We start from the raw sequence: 21,777 nt of genomic DNA, 5'->3' as shown, positions 1-21,777 counted from the left end.
TCAGCCCTGTTGGATTAGACCCACACCAATGACCTCATTTTACCTTCATTACCTCTGTAACGGCCATATCTCCAAATAGAGTCACATTCTGAGGTACTGGGGGCCAGGACTTCAACACATGAATTTTGGGGGACACAATTTAGCCCGTAATACCTCCTTTGATGTTGGTGTCATCAGTTTATACCTGTTTCTTATCTATACCCCAGTTATCTACTGATCTCTGAAATGCCCTTCTTTCACCGTAGCCCTAGAGACCAACTTCACATTTTTCCTTTCAAGCCCATCTCCTTCGTTTTCAGTGACAGGACTCATGTTCTGTCCTTCATAGTTTTCTCCATTTTCTTGACCCCGTGAGTATTATTTCTTCTCCATCCCACAAGTCGTTCGGTTCTCTTTCTCTCCTAAAGTCTCCATCCCTGTTTCCCCACTTTCAGCCCCTTCTTTCCCTTGTGCCCTGCTTCACCCTCCCAGCCTCTGAACATGCTTTTCTTCCTCATCGCATGTCTTTCTACCACTTCTAGTTCTCAGTCTCAGCCCCTTCCAGTATCACCCCCCTTGTGATGGATTATACTCATTTCAATTTCCCATTGTTACTTATCCCTCCCACATGCTTTCTGTCCTCCGTGGCTCCACAGCATCGAAGCTAAAACAGCCGAACTTTTCTACCACTGATACCTGGTTCTGTCTTTGAGCCTCAGCCCCATGCGGCTCCCCTGGCTCTCCTGCACTGCTGCTTTTCCACATTCAGAGCCATCGGATGGAACTCCCACAACTTGCCTTTTCCCCATTAATATGTTTCTACTATTCTTTTCCCTTTCCCTCCTGTCATGGTATACTTTTTTTCTAAGGCTCATTTCTTCTCTGCCATAGATAGACAGATACACAAACAGCTTCCTTCAAAAGCTGTTTCTGTTTCATATATCTGTATTCTCTGCCCTCTGGATCTACATTCCTTTCCTGTTGACATAAATGGTCTGGGTGGTTTACGCATTCTAAAATCCCTTTCCCAGACTCTGATATTCCTAGAGATAATTTTCAAGGCACCATTGAGCAGGGAGTCTCAGCCTCAGCACTGCTGCCATTGGGGCTGGGTAATTCTTTGTTGTGGATACTGTCCTGTGCACTGTAGAAAGTTAAACAGCATCTCTGGCATCCATTCATAGATACCAGTGGTACCCCTCGCTCAACTGGTAACGACCAAAAATGTCTCCAGACATTGCCAAACATCCCCTGGGGGTCAGAATCACCCTGGTTGAGAACTGCTATTATAGATGTCAAGAGGGTAAACTCTGGTAGTTTATTTCTAGCCTACTGCACTGGGACCATAAAATATCCAGCTACAGCTTTAGAATATAGTCTGCACATAGGGATCATAATACTTGGAGAACAGAAAGAAGGTTGAACCTCAGTTGATGAGAAAGAGAGATGGTTAGAAACCATGTTTATATTTTCAATTAAATCCTTGTTAAACAACTGCGCAGATAATAATGGCCATTATGCAAAACTCCAATCGAGAGCATTTCATTGAGATTAGTCAAGACAATCAAGTAGGCATTATTATTAGCAAGCTAATTCTCAATTGACTAACAAGGGTGGTGATAACAATAAAAGAGTGAGTTTTGGGGTCAGACTGCCTTGTGTGCATCTCAGTTCTGCCACGTACCAGCTATTGGGACTTTATTTCAGTTTAGTCAGTTGCAGAATGGGAATGATAACAGCACCTACCAGGTAGGGGGGTGGAGGGGATTAAGCAAGATAATACACATGAGGCCCTTAGAACAGTGCCTGGCACATAGAAGGTGTTCAATAAATATTAGCTGCTATTATGTATGCCGTCACTTTCCTTTCTCTCCCTTTTATCTCCTAACTTCTCACAGAGCATGACCTTCACTTCCTCTTCAAGTCACTCTTTAACCACTTGTTTTCTGGCCATCTGCCTTCCACTCTCAAATTAATTTACTTTCTCAGATTTCACCCACCTTTTCAGCTACTTGCCTTGATTTGTAGGCAACCACCTTTTCCCTTGGGAGCCCCCACTTCTTTGGCTGTTCTGCTTCTTTAGAGGAAAAAGAGCACTTGTCATTCCTTCTTCAGCCATCTAATTGCAGGGATTTCCCTGGGTTCAACCTCTGGCTCTTCACTGTCCATTCTCTCTGTCCCTCAGATGTCTCTCCATGCCTTGTTCCTGGGTCTAATCTCCTTCGATTGTTCATATACCACCCTCCTCTACCCAGGACTTATGCCACTAGTGAGTGGACCCACCATCCATCTAGACAGCCAAAACTGAGATCAGAGAAGCCTTCCTTAATTCTCCCCTCTTCTCACTCCACAACCAACTGGGACCAAGCTCAGTGGATTCCATCTCTTTAATATCTATCTATAGTCCCTCTGCCTGTCCTACTGCTTTCACTTTAATGCCTACACTGTCATTTGTCACTCTACCACTGACTGCTACAGTGGTTTACTTTCTTTGGTGACATACCTGTTGGTCAGTGCTCCCGAGGGATTTTTTTTTCCCTTCTCTCATATCATATGGGTCAAATTCTGTTGAATCTGTCCTAATTATGTCTCAAATCCATTTATTCCTCTACACTTCTGCAGCCAGTGATTTGCTAGGTCCATATTGTTTCTTAGATGGACTCCTATTTTTAACTAGCCTTCTTGTCCCGTCTTCCAAACCCTTCTCCACAGTACCATGAGGGAGGCTCTGTCTACCTTCCTGCTTAAGCCCATTCAGGGCCTCGCCATGGGATAAAGTCCAAGTAAACTGTGAGGAACACAGAGCTCTGGGCGGTCTAGCCCACTGGCTATTTCTTCAGCTCCATCTCTTGCTGCCTCCCCTCCTCCCTCTGCTCCAGCCACAGAGGGAGATACTTGCAGTTCAGGAAACTGACCTTGTTTTATACTTCTGTGTCCTTGAGCTTACTACTCACCCTCCCTGTTTGGAGGCCCCTGCCCCCTCCTCCTCCCCGCCCCCGGGGGCACGTAACACATTTTGTGAGATTAAGCAGAAAGTGTCACCTCATCCAATCAGCCTTCTCCAACATCCACATCCATTTTCTTCTTGATTCTGCTCCATGGCAGAACTCTATGTTTTCCATTGTTTTCTCCTGCAAACTCAATATCACCTAATCTTTTACTTTCCACCCCAATGGGCTCCTACCTTAGATTTTCTCATTCTGTCCTTCATTCTCTCAGTCACCTGGCTAAAACAGAGGTATCATCTTGGCTCTCACTTCTTCACCCTCACATACCCAGTCTACCAGTTGTTTTTCTGTCAGTTTTTCCTGTGAAGTGGTTCTTAATTATCTATTCTCCATGCCCTCTACCTCCACCCTAGTTCAGGCTTTCATACCTGAGGTTTTTCGTGGATGATATTCATATTCCATGGGATGTGTGGGATAGCCGCAGCTTGTTTACCTTTCAGTCTCAGCACCAATATATTCCTGTATGTTATAATCCAGCCATACTGTAATCCTTGCTGATCTCAGAACAGGACCCATGATGTGCTAAAATCATGCCTTTGTGTCTGCTGCTTATCCCACTCTCCACCTACAACATTTCTATCTATTCTCCATGGCTCAACTCCATTGCTTTCTCTTCCATCAAGCTTTCCTCAATTATTACTAGAAGTAACTGATTTTCTCTGATCCCCTGAATTTTGTACCTATTTAATGGTTCTTATATGCCATCAATTTGCATTTCATGATACTTCAATGTGTAGAGATTAGATTGTGAACTCTTTTTAAGGCATGGATTATAAAATTATACATTTTTGTATTGCTTTGCCTCTAAAGAACTTAGCACAATTTCATATATATACACATGTCTATGTAGATACATACATACATACACACACACACACACATCAGCTTTAGTGAAATAAAACTTACATACCCTACCATTTACCCATTTAAAGTATATACTTCAATGGTTTTTGACATATTCAGAGTTGTACAACCATTACCACAATCAATTTTAGAACATTTTTATCACCCCCAAAAGAAGCCCCATACATATGAGCAAGTCAAACCCTCAGCCTTAGGCAAACATCGATATATTTTCTGTCTCTATAGATTTGCCTATTCTGGACATTTTACATGAACAGAATCATGCAATATTTGTTCTTCGAGGTCTGGCTTATTTCACTTCACATGTTTTCAAGGTTGACCCATGTGGCAGCATATATTGGTACTTCATTCCTTTTTATAGCTGAATAATATTCCATGTATGGATATACCACATTTTGTTTATGCATTCATCAGTTGATGGATATTCGGGTTGACTATACTTTTTAGCTATTATGGATAATGCTGCTATGAACATTCATCCTTGTGTGGACATGTGCTTTCATCTCTTGTATATGTATCTGGGAGTAGAACAGCTGGGCCATATGGTAACTCAATGGTTAACATTTTGAGAAACTGCAAAGCTGTTTTTAAAGGTGGCAGCATCATTTTACATTCCAATTAGCAATGTATACGGGTTCCAATTTCTCCATATTCTCTCCAACATTTGTTATTATCTGTCTTGATTACAGCTATCCTAGTGGGTGTGTAGTAGCATCTCATTGTGGTTTTGATAGCATGACTCCTTTTACCTATTAGATGTTTGATAAATATTTATCAGATAAATGGCATTTATATGTAATAGTAATAAATAGACCTTTGAAGAGGTTGTTTGACTTGCAAGTTTATTAGCTTAAAAAGAACACAGCCCACTATCATTAGAATTCAATTTTTAAAAGTTACTTTTATACTGTTTTCTCTCTTTTTTAGTTGCTAGTGTTATCTAAGTGATATTGTAAAGGTGATTTGTAATGTAGCTTTGCAGGTTTAACTGTATTTTACAGAATAAGCTAAATTCCAAGCAAAATTGCAACTTTGATATTGTTCCTGCTCAGACCCTACCACTGAATGGGGAGACCAGGAAAGGTTAACTCCTGAATCTAAGGCAGGGCAAATGAATAAAGTAGCATTCCCTAAATGGCCTTTCCTTTGTCTTCTAATCAGAACACGGTACAACTCGGAAGCTCCAAACACCAATTCTGTGGTGACTGTGTGAACTATTACTCCCGTTTAGAGACTTGCCCAGTTCCTCCAGGGGCAGGCCTGTCTTAAAAAAAAAAAAAAAGCATTTGATAATACATTAGGGGACATGGAGGAGGGGAAACGGGAGACTTAGAAAAATGCAAGCACTAAAAGTTTCTCTGGGTAGCTTTCCTCAGTAAACAGTATACCATGGGAAACATAACAGGTTCTGAAAACTTAATGTTGATGACTGGACATCAGAGAAAAATAGCCAGCTGAATCAGTCTTTTCTTGGGCTGTGGTTTAGCCTACTTATCTCAAGTCAGAGGTAATGGTCCAACTTCTTTTGCCTGGTTCTAGAGAGTTCTGTCTTGGCCAGAACCCATCTATTTAGTTTGTCCTTAAACAGACACTTCTGTCTGCAGCCCTGAAAACTAGAGTTCCATTAAAGGCTGCAAATTAAAGGCCCATGTTTGGCCTTGGAACTTTGTAAGGTGTGCAGGTATTCTCAGAGGAGCTGGTGTGGTGGCATCAGGGTCAAAGGTCATGGTAAGTAGAGAGTAGCCAGTTTTCTGTATGTATACCATCGTCTTGCTTAACTAGTCTTCAAATGCATAATTTTACAGTAGTAGTTTCTGCAACTAGTTAAGAGGCATATTTGTTTTTAGGATTTGGCTTCTGTATGGTGTTTATTTTCCACAACTACAGTCACCCTTATCTATCTGAAGATGTTTCCAAAGGCTGAGAACAGGCCCTTTCAGAACCTCTGTAGGAAAATTATTTAACAGTTGGAAACAGGTCAGCTGCTTCAGGGAGGAAGCATAGCCCAGGCCTGCTTACCCTGGGCTCTGCGATAACTTGGGCCGCAGCAGCCAGGGCTAAGCTTGGTGGCGGGAGCTGTAGAGATGGAGAGCAGCTCAGAGGAGGGAGGCCCCTGCATTTCAGAGTTGAAACTGGAGCCCTCTGAGAGAAAGAGATATTGCATGTGGCTTCCCTGATGCCTCCGAGGGCGATGTGGATGACACAGCATCAGCCGTTCCATCGCGGGGTGGGGACACTGTGGCAGTAGGAGCCTCTGCCATCCTTGGCCCCTTGGGGGCCAGCAGCCCCCATTTAAGCATCAGTTGGGTACTGTAGTGAAGGAAATGTGACAAAAGTCAAGGCAGCATTGAATTCGTTGGACGGAGGACACGATCGGACGGCAGCACCAGAGATAGAAGAACGGGGCCCTGGGAGAGAAACAGCCAGAAGTTGGGGGCGGGGTGAAGCACGGGTTCCTTAATCTCCTGCCTCATCATCTATTCGCCCCACCTGGATGCGAAGCGAGGACCGCACGGAGATGAAATGGCGCGGGTGGGGCTCACCCTCCCATTTGTCTCAGAGACTGAGAGGGGAGGTGCCGGGTCAGGGACACCGATCCCCACGTCACTCCCTCCTGGCCTCCGAGGCGCCCCTCTCGCGTCTCTGGGGCGTCGCTGCCTGTCCCTCCCCCACCCCCGCCCCGTCAAAACAGTGAAACAAACCGTAGAGTGAAGTGATGGGAAGCTGGAGGCGGAGAGTCGCCTGCAGTGAGGGTCTGGAGGGGAGGGGGCGCGGAGGTGCCAGAAGGTGGCCGGCCGGTGAGCACTGGGCTGATCGTAATCCCGCTCAGCTGCGGCCGCTGAGCCCCCTTCCCTGGGGCGGCCCGGCCCATCCCCTGGCCCGGGGCGCCTGCGGAGGGCGTGAGGCAAACCTGGGTCTGCGGTGGGGGTGGGGTGGGGGACTCCACCTCCATCCATCCCAGGATGGAAACTGCTGTCACCCCGCTAAAATCGGAGCGGGAGAGACAGGCGGGTACCGCGGTCCCTCCCACCCCCCCAACTTGAGCCGCCGCCGCCGCCGCCGCCGCGGCCGCTCAGTAACACGTCCCCAGGAGACTCGCAGGAGCAACACGTGATGTGTCTACTTATCAGGGTGAGAGGGGGAGAGCGAGTCTCCGAGCGTGCGGGCGAGGAAGCTGGGCGGGGGGCCGAGGCGGGGGCCGGGACGACGGCTGGGGCGCCGGGGTCGCCAGCTCCTCGCCCACCTCCCTCCCTGTGGGAGAAGAGGAGGAGGGGAAGTGACTGCGGAGTTGATGAACTTTGCACATCCAGAAACGCCATTTTGATTCCTTTTCCGGAACAAGTTTGCATCTCTCCTCGTTCTCTTCCCGAAGCCCACCGGTCCCCACGGCATCATGCCTGGGAGCCAAGAGCCCTGCCCAGCCGTAAGTACGCGCCCCGGGTTCCGGCTGGCGGGACTCGGGTGGTAGCGAGATGTCCGGGGCTGAGCGGGAGCGACCTTTTAAAGAACTTTTAGGGATGAGGAGGAGGGTGAAGTCTGCAGAGCGCTTTGTACTTTTCAAACTCGCCGTTTCCCGGAGCCGAGGACCCGAGCGCCCCACGCCGCGCTGCGTGCGCTCGGGCGGCGGGGCTGGCCCGGGATGAGCTGGGCAGCCCTCTCCCCTCGGGCAGCGCGCCGGGCCGCTCCTCCTCCTCCCCCTCCTCCTCCTCCCCTTCCTCCGCTCCTTTCCCCTTCCCGAGCTGCCGGCTCTGCCAACCAGCTCCCAGCGCGAGCCGCCGCGGACGCCGCAGCGCCCCGCCGCCGGGACCTGATGCGCATCCATATTAGCCGTCCGAGCGCAGGAATCCGGCCCGACCCGCGCCGCCGCGCCCGCCGCCCAATTTATTTTTAACCAGCACCGCGGGGACTCGGATAGTGCACGCACAGCCGGCCAGAAACATCTTCCCAGCGTTGCTCTCCATCTTCCGCCCTCGCTCCCCCGACATCCTCCCCCCATGTGGGAGGGGAAACTTTTCTCCTACATACTTTCGAGTCCCTCTCGGGCCGAGCTGCGCGGAGATGACGGCGCCCGCCCGCCGCCGCAAGGTATCGGGGGGTGCCTGCCTGGGGTGCTGGCTCGGGGGTGCCCGCTCGGAGCTGAGCGGTGGGAGCATCCGCCGCGCCTTGCTCTGCGGACTTTGATCCTCGCCGGCGGACGGCGCCGGCCGGGAGGGGGCCGCGGGTAGCCCTGCGCCCTCGCGCGTTCCCGACTCGTGGCTGGGGGTCACGCAGACCACCGCTCCGGGTGACCAGGGGAGGAGGGGGCCAGAGCCCTGTCCGTGTATTGTTCCCTTGCCCTTCCGTTGGCGGTGTACGTGTTTTCGTGGGAGCCATCGGTGTGGAGCGGAGCCTGCATCGCGGGGGGGCGGGGGGGGGGCGCGCTCGGCGGCCGGCGCCGTCACGAGCACAGGAAGGAGGCCGGGAGCATCCGAGGCGGGGCCGGCCGCCGGGGCCCGCTTCGCCGCCCAGCTGTGGAGCGCGCTCGGAAACTTTTGTCCGCCGCCCGCTGGACCAATTTTTTGCGAGTTCTGGGGCTTCCCTTCCTCCTCCCATCCCGGCCCGCAGTGCCGAGCCGGGGCGGAGGGGCAGTGTCGTCGAGAGGTTGGGGACCCAGTGTGCCCCCCCCCCAGCCTCTGGCCCGGCCCCCCGCGCCCCCTCCCCGCTCGCGGTCTCTTAGGAAACTGCGACCTTCATGGTTGCTAAGGAGCAGGGGAGGTCCTTCCCGTCGCCAGCCCCCTCCCTGGGAAGCTGCGTGTTTTCTGAACGGGGCCGAGGGTCGCGTCGAGGATGTGGTGAGTCGCTCCCCGGCCGCTCGCGGGGCCGGGCGAGGCACGGGAGTGTAGGACGCGGCAGCCGAGCCTGCTTCTCGGCGCAGATTCTTTACTTTTGGGGGCTGGGGGCGGCCCCGGGCAGAAGAGGGGCACAGGGGGCGCGAGGACTGGCCGGCGGGCGGGTGACAGGCACCGCGTGCAGCTCGCGTCCCAGCGTCCGCGGTGCATCCGTGATGGGTTATAAAAGAGGAGGAAAGTATTTCTCCTTGCTCAGCAGATTTGCCCTCCCTCGCTCCTTACTGGTTAGAAGATAGAACGTGAGCCCAGATCCGGACGAGCAGTTCACATTCCATTACGAAATTCTACACGGCTTCAGAGCCAGCAGCAGCACACATTCGGGGCATTTTGGAGTTTTTCCTTCTTTTGGGGCGGATGGTGATGGTGGTAGAAGGGGATAAAAGAGTGAATAAAAAATATGACTTTTTGGTAAGCTGAAAAACCTGTCCGAGGGTTTTCGTTAGTAGCAGAATTAAACTTTATGCTTGTTTTAGAATTTAGATTTAAACAGCCTTTTGAAAGCCAATGGAAATAAAGTTTGCCTGTTGGATAGGGATACTGTCTTTAAGAGGAGACATGAGGTAATTTCTGCAAAGGCTGAGTTGCTAATGTGCATCCCATATTTTTTGAGACTTTTTTCCTTTTAGATGTGCAGTATGTGCATGCGTGTGTGTGTATTCTGAAATAAGTTTAATTGAAGTGGAAGGTGGAGAAAAGGGAACTGCAAAGAAAAGAATGGTTTTCGTTTTGTTTTTTAGGGTGCCCCCCTTCACAGTCCTTAAAAGCATCCTCCAGTTCTGGTGCTTTTTTGAGTAGGCAGGTATGGTTCTAAGACATAATGTAACCCGGAAGTCTAAGAGGTCGAAGTCTTGGCTGAACCGTCTTTTTTTTTTTTTTTTTTGCAGACGTTTAGTTCTGTGCTTCCTTCAAGAGTCAAAAAGAACTTTTGAAGGAATGGGTTCAGAATTATTATTCAAATAATTTATGCAAAGGTGAGCCACTAATTTTATGGTTTGGGGGTAGAGGTTATTTTTGTGTATTTTTTTACCTTTGGAGTGAGCCTTCTGGGTACTGGCTGATGGATCCTGCTTTGATGTGTTTTGAGCTTTGGTTACACTGATGAATTAAACATTTGAATGGCTTTTATCAAGTTTTAAATGTGTGAAAAAATACCTTCCCTCCTACACCCTTTTACAAAAGAAAGGGAGAACCCTTTGATTTATTTGTTTTGCTTGTGCTCCATTTTAGGTTGTTAATGAACTTGCACTTTTTTATTATTCTTAAAAATACTGCTAAACTGGTTACATTTTAGGATGTTTTGTTTTTTAAAGAGGATTTGCTGGTTATGTGATACTCTTAAGTGCTGCCAATGATGACTGTCCTATAGCATATCATTCTCTAGGTTTTTTTTTTCAATATTTCTCATCAGAAAATAAGAGTCTAAGCCTTTATGGAAGAAAAGTGTAATGTATTGGGGAAGATGGGTCTGATTCACCTGGCAAGGTGGTAGTACATCCATTCCTAACTGTTTGCTTTACCCAACAATTGACCTTTTAATTGAAGTGCGTTTTATTTTAAATTTCTTCAGGCTGACTCCTGAGGTCTCATTTGCATCCAAGACAGGTACAAAATGTTGAAGGAGGAAAAGAAACCTAACCTTCTTAGTCCTGCACCTGATAACAGCTGTTTATTAGTTACTTGCTGTATATCAGTTAGTAGCTAATTGCCATTATGTAACTTTCATTTTTACTGTTCAATTTTGAATTGCTGGGTTGGTCCACGTCCTAGGTCAGTTTGGAAATCTTTGCTTGCTTTCTCATACTCAGTTGTGAACATCATTTATTACCTTCAGCAAAGGATATTTCCTGATGATTAGTAAAGTTTTAAAAATTCTATTCTTTTAGGGTTTTGTATGGCATAATTAACATAAATTTAAGTCCTATAAAAATTGGTTAAATGTGTTAGTAGAAGCAGTCCGAGTGAATTCTTTTGATGTTTCTATTCATTATCCTTCTGAAAAGTAGGTGATGCTTAAAAGGTCATAGGATAAGGGTTGCTAAGCAGCTAAACAGAAGGATGCTAAAATTAACCAAAGCATTTTTGAAAGGGAGTCTTTCCTCATTTTACATTATTTACTAGATTTAATTAATTTCTGAGTCCTCCACGTCCTCTGACCGGAAAAGTAAAATGTTAAGTTTTATCATATTTAAATAATCTCTCTTTCTTTTGTAAGCCTTTTAATTGAAGTTCATGCTTTCTGACCAACTCTGGTGTCAGATGGGGCAGCTTGTCTTAGTAGACTTCTTGTCTATTACCCATGTGTTTAGGTTAAACTTTCCCTTTCCAAGGATATGTGTGAGTAACATCACTATATTTCATTTATTAACAGAACGTTTAGTTTGTTTTGGAACATCTACCTAATACATAAAGCAATGTCATATTTCACTCCTTATTAAACAGATTAGCATTTAAAAGATAGAATGTAATATAGTATCAATAGGAAGGATGCAGTATAGTCTCTCCTGATAACAGGATGATAGTTTTCTTCTCCCTTTACTGAGATTTTGATAGGGGTCTTTTTCCTTTTCGCTCCACTTCTCCATCTCACTTTAGCCAGCCCAGTTCCTAACACCTTTATTTTTTATTTTTTATTTTTATTTTTTAATAGTTAGTTTTAGAGTATCTTTGGAAGGACTGACCAAATATTAGGGAAAAAATTGTGATTTACATTGTATTTTTGCCATAAGTATGTCAAAGGATCTTGGAGTTTTTCAGTGAGATAAAATGGTTGAAGTCAAACTGAAACCATGGTTTGTGACAGGGCAATTCCACCATAAGTCAGAAGTTTCCTTGTGTCAGGGTTACTTGTGTACATCTGACCTACTGAAAAGGCAAAGTTGAGTAATATTTTTTATATCCAAATATAATTAAGAAATTGGATGGGCTCTTTTGCAGGGAAGGACAAATGAGTTTTCTCTCTCTGACTTAAGAAGTGATTTTTAAGTAAAAATAGCCATGGGCCTCTTCAAAAAGCAGGAGTCATATTGTGATTTCCACACCCTGGGGGGCCTCCCCATAAATCAGAGGTAAAAGGTGTACCATATGAAACACAGAGGGAGGCATACGATGTGCTTTCTGAAATGCATCACTTATTTTTAATTTCCCCCACTCCCATAGGAGGCAGAATACAGAGAGGAAAACCATCTGCTGTGTTTGCATTATGACTGAGGTAGAAGAATGAGGAAGATAGGGAGTGAGGGTGATGAACTTTTTCCTTTTATGTTAGCTATCCTGCAGGACAGTGTCGTTGACTGTGCTGGTCTCAGTTTCTCGTCACCTTCCCTGGGTGTTGACTATTGGTATGAAGTCAAGCCAAGTGTAGCTGGAGTTTGCGCCCTGACGCTTGGTTGGTGGAGATGGGGTGGAGCGGAGAGGAAGGGAGGCCCTGAGAGGAGGGCAGAGGGAGCTGTTCCTTTTAGCTACTGGTGCATCTTGTTTCTGATGGTACTTCAGGTTATCGGTGAGCCAGTCAGCCATCAGTAAAGGTGACTGCCTGTGAATAGGTGCTTCAGACAAAAGAAGTGGGAGAGGGTGGAGACTGTTTGTTCAGTGTGATTCAAGCAAGTAATGCTAAGAGAATTTGAAAGCCTCTGTAAAATCCCCAAGACTGGGTACTGACTGCTCCTGCAGGATTCACCTGAGGCCTTTTAGACTCCATGAGGGCGGGTGGTCCTGATAGGGTGGAAAAAGCCCAATGAAAACCTTCACATTCTTTGTTAGCCAGCCAGACTGCAGAGAAAAAGTCTCAGTGGGGGTAATTAGATAAAGCTTTTAAATGGCTCTATTTGTTTTTTCCCTGGCCTGCTTCGTATCTCATCTGATTTTACCCACTTTTCAGAGACTTTGGGGATAGGATTGTTACACGAATGTTTGAGACTTTTAGTTTTTTAATTACGTTGAAAATTCTCTTTTTCATTAGGGTGTACCTTGGGCAAAGTTAACTTCACCTGCTTTTATAAAGGCCCTTAAGAAAGATTGCAGTTTTATCCTCAGAGCAGCACAGTGAGGGGTCGAGTGAGTATATTAACCCATTTTATAACTGTGCCAATTTCCACCCAGTAGCTGATAATAAATCAAGCCTAGGACCTAAAACTTCTAACCCCAGCCTAACTCGGTACAACACCTGCTTTTTAGACAGCTTGGCCTCAGAAGACTGAGCATTATACAGTCCCTCTTTATCTTTGTGTGTATTTTTAAAATGAGACCAGATCCTTTTCATTCTGTGGTCGAATTTGAAGATGTAAGGCAATTAAAAAAAAACTTTTTAACCTTTGGCAGCATTTCTGTTGATGAATGTGATTTTACCCATTTTTTTCAGTAGGTTTTCTTTGCAGGGTTGTTGTAAGGGTGAAATAAATATCCCAGAAAGTCAAAATCTATATATGGAAGAAAGTAGTATATTTTGAGCTCAGGAAGCTTTGTGGGTGCCCACTCTGGATTTCCTTTCCAGAATTGTGCACAATTCTGTTCCTTTAGGCAGAATTTGCCTAGGAGTTGGTTCAAATCAGGGAAGGTAGCACTTTTTTTTTTTTTTTTTTTTTTTGCTTTGAGAGCTGAGAGACTCAGCGAAGTTCACATAGGGCTGGCTTTTAAGGAAAGGCAGGCTGTAAGCTTTGGACTCTCCCTTTAAAGCAGTGGTTCTCAACTTGGCGGTTTTGCCTTCAGGGGGCATTTGGCAGTGTCTGGAGACATTTTTGATTGCTGGGGGAGGGGTGGTACTGGCCTTAAGTGGGTAGAGGCCTGAGATACTGCTATCCATCTCACAGTGATGGCCCCACAACAAAGGATTACTCAGTCCCAAATGTCAGTGGAGAATGAGAAATCCTGCTTTAAAGGTACTGTAGTCATCCAGCCTGTGTGGTATGTACAGGTGGCCTTGGTGTATTCATAGTATTGCATGCGGTATATTTGGACATACAAAGTTTCATAAACCAAGTAATTATTACATGCCTATAAGATACCTTGGTTGGCAAGTACAAGGTTTCGCAGAAAATTTGGGATTGGGGAAACATTAAATGGTATTAAATGTATTTTAAAAACCTCTTCGTAAATAAAAGTTCTAGAACTCATCTGTTTCTAAAACAAACTAGATTCATTGGCACAGGGAAACTGCTCTGGTAGGTGGCTCAGCGTTCCGAGTTGTTTCTTTAGTCATTTAGGAACCTTGCTCTGGTGCTCTCAGCTGCCAATCCATCCTCATGTTTTAACTTATGTAGAGTATACCTCCACCCACCCTTTTAAAAAAGCATCAGAACTAGCCCTTACTCGTCTGACAGTTCATGTTTCTGCATTCATAGTCTCCCTTATTTTGTTTTTTCAAGTTTTTGCAAAATTCTTACATAACTAACTGCCCTTTTTACAGGGTAGTGTTTTTGAGTCTGGTCTTCTGTCTATACATCTTCTCTTGAGAGGGTGAACAGTAGACTGCTACCAGGACTGGAAAAGATGAGGGGAAGGAACAATGGGGAAGAGGCCATGGTTATTTTTATATTCTCGGGACTCCTGGACCTCAAATACACAAAAAGGTGGTTGATTTAAAGAAAAAAATATGTGGTGTACAAATATAAAATTGAATTTTCTCAGACCAGAAATGTTTTGGATTGTGACAGGAGTGATTTTTTAGCCTTAGGTGACATTTATTCTGGGTCCCCCCAAGCCTAGGCAAGAGGCAAGAGGCGAGGATGAAACAAACTCTGGTACAGAGAAGGAGGCAGGCAGGAAGAGAGAGACAGAATCTCGAAAAGAAGGGGGCTGCCTGTGGTGGGAAGTGATAATTGGCCCTAAAACAGCCTGGACTCCCACTTACCTTCTAGAAGGGTATCTCTTGAAGGTGTTTAGTGAGTGACCTGCTCTAAAGCTACCTGTGCCCTCCTGTACCTGTTAGGAGCTGTGGATTCTGGTGCCTTTCTTTTCTTCCCTTTTCTCTAACCTATAAATGGGCAACTCCCTGCTCCCTATCTCCATTTAAAGTTTTTCCCAAACTGGGACATATTGTTACCTGGATCACCTGTAGGTATCTCAGAGGCAACTTGTAAAGGAAGGTAAGTCATCTCCCTCACTTCTAGGAGGTAATCTGAAATGCACCATTTACCCAGTCTTCCAGGCCAGAAATCATGTTGCTATCCTTGACGCACGTCTCTCTCAGCCCCACATTCAGTCAACAGACCCTCCCTAGAATTTCTCTCCAATCTGACTCTGATATTGCCTATCCCACTGCTCGTGACCTAAGGTCTTTATTATGTCACAAATGCCTCCTAAGTTAATTTCCTGCCACCCATGCCTCCCTACTCCAGTTCATTCTCTGCTCTAAAACTAAAGCTGGACATGGTGTTTGCCTCCTATAAAACATCGCTTGGCTCTCTTTTGTCTACAGGAAGATATCCAAACTCCTCAACGTGGCACACAAGGACTGTTGTCATCAGTTTCCAAACTGTCTTTCTAGTTTCAGCTCTTGCTACTTTCTCCTATATAATTGCCACACTAAATAATACCTGAATAATACCTCACTGCTTCTGCTTATGCTTGGATTAGTTATTATGTTTTGTCCCCATCCCCAGCAAACATTTCTTAAATCTTTTTTTTATTTATTATTATTTATGCCTACAGCACCTGATCTTCCTAAGTGGTCTCCCATCCAAGTACTAACCAGGCCCAACCCTGCTTAGCTTCCAAGATCAGACATTGGGCTTGTTCAGGGTGGCAAGGCTATAGACCATGGGCCGTGGCTCCACTGGGGTGTGAACCCAGGACCTTCTGCATGTAAAGCAGATGTGCTAACCACTACACTATGGAACCATGTCCTTAAATTTTTTTTTTAATACGCATCTCAAATACCACCTCTTGCAGGGAGAATTAGGTCCTTCACCCAGAATAACTCTTACCCCTGTCTGTCCAGTCTGTCTGTTGTAATTTACCTGCTGACATACATGTTATCCCCACCTTGAGAATAGGGAGGGGACTTTAATCATATTTTCCCATCTTCTGTACCTAGCTTAAAGGTTACACAGTTGGTCCTTATTCGATAATGTGTGTTGATTGGAGCTGTTTTCTAATACAAACACAAGAGTTTTTGAAGAAGTGCAGGTTATTTTTGGAGAAGAGCACATGTAATTTAGAAGCTAAGTCCTAAATATTAGTACAAAGTAAGAGAAGAAAATAGAACTAACATTTTCAGCACACTCATCATGCAGAAATTTGGTGCTAAGTGCACACTGGTAAGAAAGAATTTTTAATTACAGACATTTTAAAATAAAAGTTTTCTCAGCTTAATTTATTTGAAATTTAAGAGAAAAGTCTTTGTTAGTGTCTGAACTAAAACAGTCACACTTGGGTCTTTGCTACTTATAACCACTTTTCATGGCTCTTGGTTTGAATTTTACGTTAAAATAGGAGAGAAGGGCACACCGATCAAAGACCAGAATCGTTTTCAGAGCTCCAGTGTGTGGGCGCATTTTCTCTGCTTAGTTAAATTTTTGTTTCATTAGTGGTATAAGTTAATAGGAGTGTTGGGCTATGTATAATTTAACTTTTATTTTTTTCCCCCATTACTCGTTGGATTTAAAAAGAAATACCAAACCAGAAACCTGTGGGGTATGAGTCTTGCTTTTTTGGTTTGTGTGTGTGCATAATATACATACTTGATAGAAATTAATTATAGATCTTTTTTTAGAAAATAATTTTCATGGTTTTAAGGGAACTTTCTTTTAAAAGAGGTACCTATATTTCCAGAAATAGAGGAGGTACCAGGAAGATGGGGTGAGAGGTGTTTTGCTTCTGTACCTTTACTTTTGAATCCCGTGAACGGGTTTCCTTTTAAAATAGGGAATTAAAACATTTTTAAAGTCATTTTCTCATCTGCCATAGGGCTTTCAATTGTTTTAAGAGAAAACTATATAAAACTGTTTAGTGAATATCTCAAACAGATTTTTCACGACTTGATTAGTTAAACCTATATTGCATTAATTTATTCTACTTAAAATTTTAAACCAAGTATAATTTAAAGGAGGCTTAACTCTTACATCTCTGAATTTAATTTGTACTAAAATCATGGAAATAAGGTTTCTAAGAAAAAGTTATGGTTCAAGAGCTTAGCAAAACTTTACAACCCCCTTTAACTAAAATATTTTATCAAGTTGGATTTAGTATCAGATTCAGTATCCTTTTGGAAAACAGCCTTACATTTGCCAACCTTATGGTGTTATTTTTTTAAAACATTTAAAATAAATAAATAAAAACATTTATAGATCTTTATTACTGATTTTTATTTAATAAATATTTCAATATCTACTATGTGAGGGCTGTGATAAGAACCAAGATTACTAATATGAGAGACAGTGGATAGCTGCTTCATAGATGTTAAAAGAGACATCCAACCACTAAGTCATTTGTGTCTGTGCTAAGTGCTAAAAGTTAAGACAACATATGAGGTGAAGTTTGGCCTCCGTATCTGTGGGAGGGAGGACCAGAGGATGCTGGGAGGCAGGTCAAGGAAGGCATCCTACCGAAGTAGCATTTGAGCTAATAGCTGAAGAATGGTGAAGAGAATGGGAGTATGTTGGAGAAAGCTTACACAAAGGTTCTGAGGTTGGAGTGGAGGGTATGTCCACAGAAGTGTGAAGCGCAGTGTGTGTGTGGAGGGAGAAAAGACACAGAAGGAGTGAATGACATGCATAGTAAGGCTGGTGGTGGCTAGAACACACTGCTTGTAGCTCACATTTATTTGAATTTTTTTTCAAGAACTCTGGGAAGCCATAAGAGTGTTAGGCCAAGGAATGGCATGATGAGATCTGCATTTTAAAACACTACTCCTGCCCAGAGTAGAGAATAGACTAGATTAGACCAGAAGGAGTCAACTAATTTGCTTTCTGTTTTCAAGACTGATGAGAAGACTAGTTTTTCAAAACCCTGAAAACCAGTGGAGTATGGTGGCAAGAGAGATAGGGAGGCTAAAATGGGTTTGATAGAGATTTAAGCAGTAGGAAGGACTTGTTGCTGGGTGGGGTAGAATGGGGAGGGGTGGGGGAAGAGAGAGATGACTTCCAGATCTCTGGCTTTGGTGGTGAGTGGGTGCTGATACACCTTTCTCTGACATCAGAAAGCAGGATAAAGCAAGGTTTATTATGAGCAAGATACATCTCTTACCTTTATAAAGAGCTAAATTGTTATTTTTTTAGATTTTTAAAGCATTTTCTCTACTTGTATTACGTTTTCATTGTTTAAAAATTATATACTTGGCATGGATGAAGCATGAAAAAAAGTACTTAGAAAAGTGAAAAGGGAAGTTATGTTCCTCACTTGGAAACAAATGAATGGCCTCCTCCTTTCTTCCCTTTTCTCCTTTTCCTTCTTCCTTTTAATTTCCTGGTGCAAGAAGGAACATGGATGATTTCTTATAGATAGCCTGAGCTTCTGAATGATTTTCAGATGAGATATAAAATTAAATCTGAAGAGCATTTAAGTTGCTGTTTGTTTTAGTGATGTTTTATCTGTTTGATTCATAAGCACAGGGGAAGAGGCTTCAGATAAGAACAAAGTTAGGACTCAGATTGCTAGAGCCTTTTACTTAGGAATGTCAGGACTCCTTTCACGACCTGATTTTCCATTTTCTTAGTTTCTCAGTGGTCACCTGATGCTCTGAGTGTTTTAGTTAGACCAACACCACTATTATTTTGCTTGAGCAGTAATCTGTGAAAACAAGGTTCATTCAGTAAACAAAACTTGTGTATCTGCTGTCTGCTAGGACTTTACACTAGATGTGTGGGTGTCAAAAAGATTTAATCCCTTCCATAAGGAATGGAGTTTGTCCCCACTGAGCAATTGTCTAGCCTATTTTTGAACACCTCTGGTGATGGCAGACTTGCTACCCCCAGGCAGTCCTTGTTTTTTTTTTTACTGTGTTAATTAACTTTTTTCAAGGCAAACAAAATCTTTGTGGAACCAGATAAAAAAGTGATGTGTTTTCCGCCGAGTAGGTAAAAACTATAAGCTGAAGCACAGGCATGCTGCCTTGTGCACCCTGACCCTCAGGGAGTTCCATCAGTGAGTGTTCTGGGCCCACTCGGTGAGTGCTACCCTCAGTTACTGTCCCCTGTACTGGAATTCCTGCTTCTGTGAGGGCGTGCCTGCCTCTCTTGCCTGCACAGCCATTCCTTTGTGTGTGAACTGGGACACCCATCCTTTAAGACTATCTCACAAGAAAGTCTGAGCAATGCTCCCAGATTTGGGTAATGCTTTTCCCTGACGTCATCCAAATGATTCCTGAAAACCTCAGGAGACGCTTCTTGATGGTATTAGTCCTGACCAATGTAACTTGAAGTTCTCACTAGGCACCAGATAACACTGGTCACTTGCTCACATTGGGGAGAACATGATTTTCCATCTCTTGCTCGGGAGCATGGAACAGGTCACACTTTATTCCAATCTTACTTTTTGATAAGATTAACTGATTAGGGAAAAACTCAACAAAGTCTTTGCCCCCTCCCATTTTTTTTTTTTTTTTTTCTCATTGAAATAGCTTGGTAAGGAGATGCTGGGAAGAAAAGTTTTTAAAACTGAGTTTAAACATGTTTTTAGAAAATTTTAACCTTAAGATATTGTGCAAACAACTCAGTCTTTCACCTCACTGTGACCCAAGCAAAACGGTGGATTTGGAGGTCAAATAAGTTTATTGCAAATGTAGCTCACTAGATAATGACCTTGTAATGGATATCCAGAATTGGTGTCAGTACTGGCGGCAAACGTATATAAACTCACTTTTAGATAACCCATCCATAACTGCTAGATAGTGGTGATGATGCCTCTATCTATTGGGTAATTTCCTTCTCTTTAAACAGTTGTGCACTTGCATCCCTGGTGTTGGCTTTTGAGGGGCTTGTGGTGTTAGGTTCCCTAACCTTTGGGATGTTAGAATGTCTTCTACTTGGCTGCCTTCTGGATGTGTTAGACCATCTGCTGTGTTAAGACCAATTGAACGAAAATTGAGTATATTTATGTAAAGCTCTTGAAGAGGTTGATTAAACAAGTTAATAAAGAAATACATCCTTTGGAATTTTAGTGAGATTTCTTCAGAGAAGTTCAAAAACAGTCAGGCCCACATCATGTGATGCATATTAAGAGTGTCTGTGATATGTCCCTTCATTTTGAACCCAAAGCCATTGTGATCATGCTAAGAGTGTGGCATGGGGATACATGCTGGAAAGACTACTTTTTCCTCAGGAAAGTGGCTGCTCTGCTTTAGGATGGGTGAGTGCCGTACATGGTGGGTCATGTTGTAGCGGTAAGTGCTGGAAACGGGTGGTTACCCCTCTTCTTGTTTTTGTTGTTGTTTTGTTTTTCTTTTTGAGCATCTCTCGATGTTGATGTGGGTGAATAATCATGGCATGTGTCTTCTGAAGCTTGCTTTGTGTCTTTACCAGTCCAGTGGAGTGTAGATGGTGTGCGGTCATGTGTCCACGTTGTGGTGTAGTCAAGATAAAAAGGGGGGAGTTTATGTGTATTGAGGATGTGGTGTGGTTAGCACTGGTCAAATTATTTTATTTAGAGAACATGATCAAAATGGCCCAGCACTTTATTTCATTGTTATTTTTATGGTAAATGGAATTTTGGAAAAGGCATCTTTGGCTAGCTTGTCTCTGGGAAGTCTGATAGTAGAAGTACTACTTCCTGTATCTCCACAGAAAACATAGAAATACATAGTAATCCAGCCTCAAACAGCAGAAACGATGAGGTAGTTATTCATGTTACAAGAGGATCTACCTAGGATACATTTAAATAAGTTTAACATAGGTATTTGAGTTATAGACCCCCTTATATTTGCTGTAAATCAGATAAACCAGAAGTTAAGTCTTTCAGTTTCTCTTCTGCGCTTGCTAGACTTAATTCATATGACTCCAATCTGATAAGTCGTTAAGTTATTCCACTTTAATTTTCACCCTTTTTTGGTTGTTAGGCTTTTCAGTGTGTAAAAACTCTCAGCATGGTAGTAGTGAGAATAGTAGAAATAAGATCTAGCATTACTTGAGCAGGTACTAGTTACCATAGTCCTAAATCCTTGACATGAGTCATCTCATTCATTCCTCACAAGTCTTTGATCCTGTGATGCGGGAACAATTATTAACCCCATTATTCAGATGAGGAAATTGAGACCCAGAGAGGCAGCCAGCTAGTAGGAAGCAGTGCAGCCTGACTCCAGAGCCTGTGCTTGCAGCCACTGTCAAACCGCCTTTCATAATGTCATGATACAGGCACCAAATAAATATCCCTTGAAAACATGCAGTGTGCAGAGCTCTGTGGTACACTTCAAGGGGAAAGGTGGGCAAGAACAAATATGTGACAGGTTGCTGGCTTCTGGAAATAGCAGATTAAAACTTACTTGTGAAACAGGCCATTCTACCCAGTATTTGACAAAGTGAGTTAGACCATCACTTCTGTGGAAGATCAGGAGGGGAGACTTGCAGAAATGGTGCTGGTTCACAGGTCAGCCAGTGGGGAAGTGGCTGTCCCCACAGTGTCTCGGGCCAGCACTGTAGGAGAGATCCTGTGGAGGGGTAGGGTGCAGCTTTGTACAAATCCTGTTGGAGGGTAAAATTTTCCCCACGTTCCAATTCAAGGGCTTCCAATGAAAGGGAAATTGTCTTTCACATGGTGGGTCTTCTGCTAGTCCTCTGTGGTGGGCAGGGGAGTGTGCATTAGTCTCTCAAATGATTGTGGATACCCACTTTTAACCTCACTAAAAGTCCTTGAGCTTTGTTTGAAAGTAAGAATAGTGTGTCAGCCACTTCTGAGGAGCCTGGAACTTTAAGCACTATAAGCATTTGGGGGATTTTATGTTGCTTTGGGTTTCTGTAAGGCCAGTGCCTTGTAAATAGGCTTCTTGTTGTTTTATGTTATAATAGATTATTGTCATTTAATGTATAAATTCAAGATTTTGTCATGAAATTGGTATTGGTAGTCAGGATTAGCAGTATAAGAGGCCCATGATCTGGGGGTACTCGTGAAAT

The 21,777-nt window shown here is 44.0% G+C and overlaps 1 protein-coding gene and 1 pseudogene across 9 annotated transcripts in view; one reads left to right on the top strand and one right to left on the bottom strand.

Moving 5' to 3' along the window:
* The window catches only part of RREB1 (ras responsive element binding protein 1), a 165,112-nt gene that overhangs the window by 32,316 nt on the left and 111,019 nt on the right, over positions 1-21,777 (top strand). For 2 of the 9 annotated variants that reach the window (XM_016161001.2, XM_016161008.2), the window contains exon 1: positions 7,012-7,275. The exons of 1 other annotated variant lie outside the window; for it this stretch is intronic. The gene's annotated coding sequence lies outside the window, so the exon portion shown is untranslated. 6 more of the 9 variants (XM_016161004.2, XM_036237333.1, XM_016161007.2 and 3 more) reach the window with 6 other exon arrangements.
* LOC118604057 lies at positions 15,377-15,492 on the bottom strand (annotated as a pseudogene).

This window comes from Rousettus aegyptiacus, unplaced genomic scaffold (assembly GCF_014176215.1).
Source record: "Rousettus aegyptiacus isolate mRouAeg1 unplaced genomic scaffold, mRouAeg1.p scaffold_m13_p_1, whole genome shotgun sequence".
NCBI classification, from domain to species: domain Eukaryota; kingdom Metazoa; phylum Chordata; class Mammalia; order Chiroptera; family Pteropodidae; genus Rousettus; species Rousettus aegyptiacus.
This window is presented reverse-complemented; position numbering and strand designations above follow the sequence as displayed.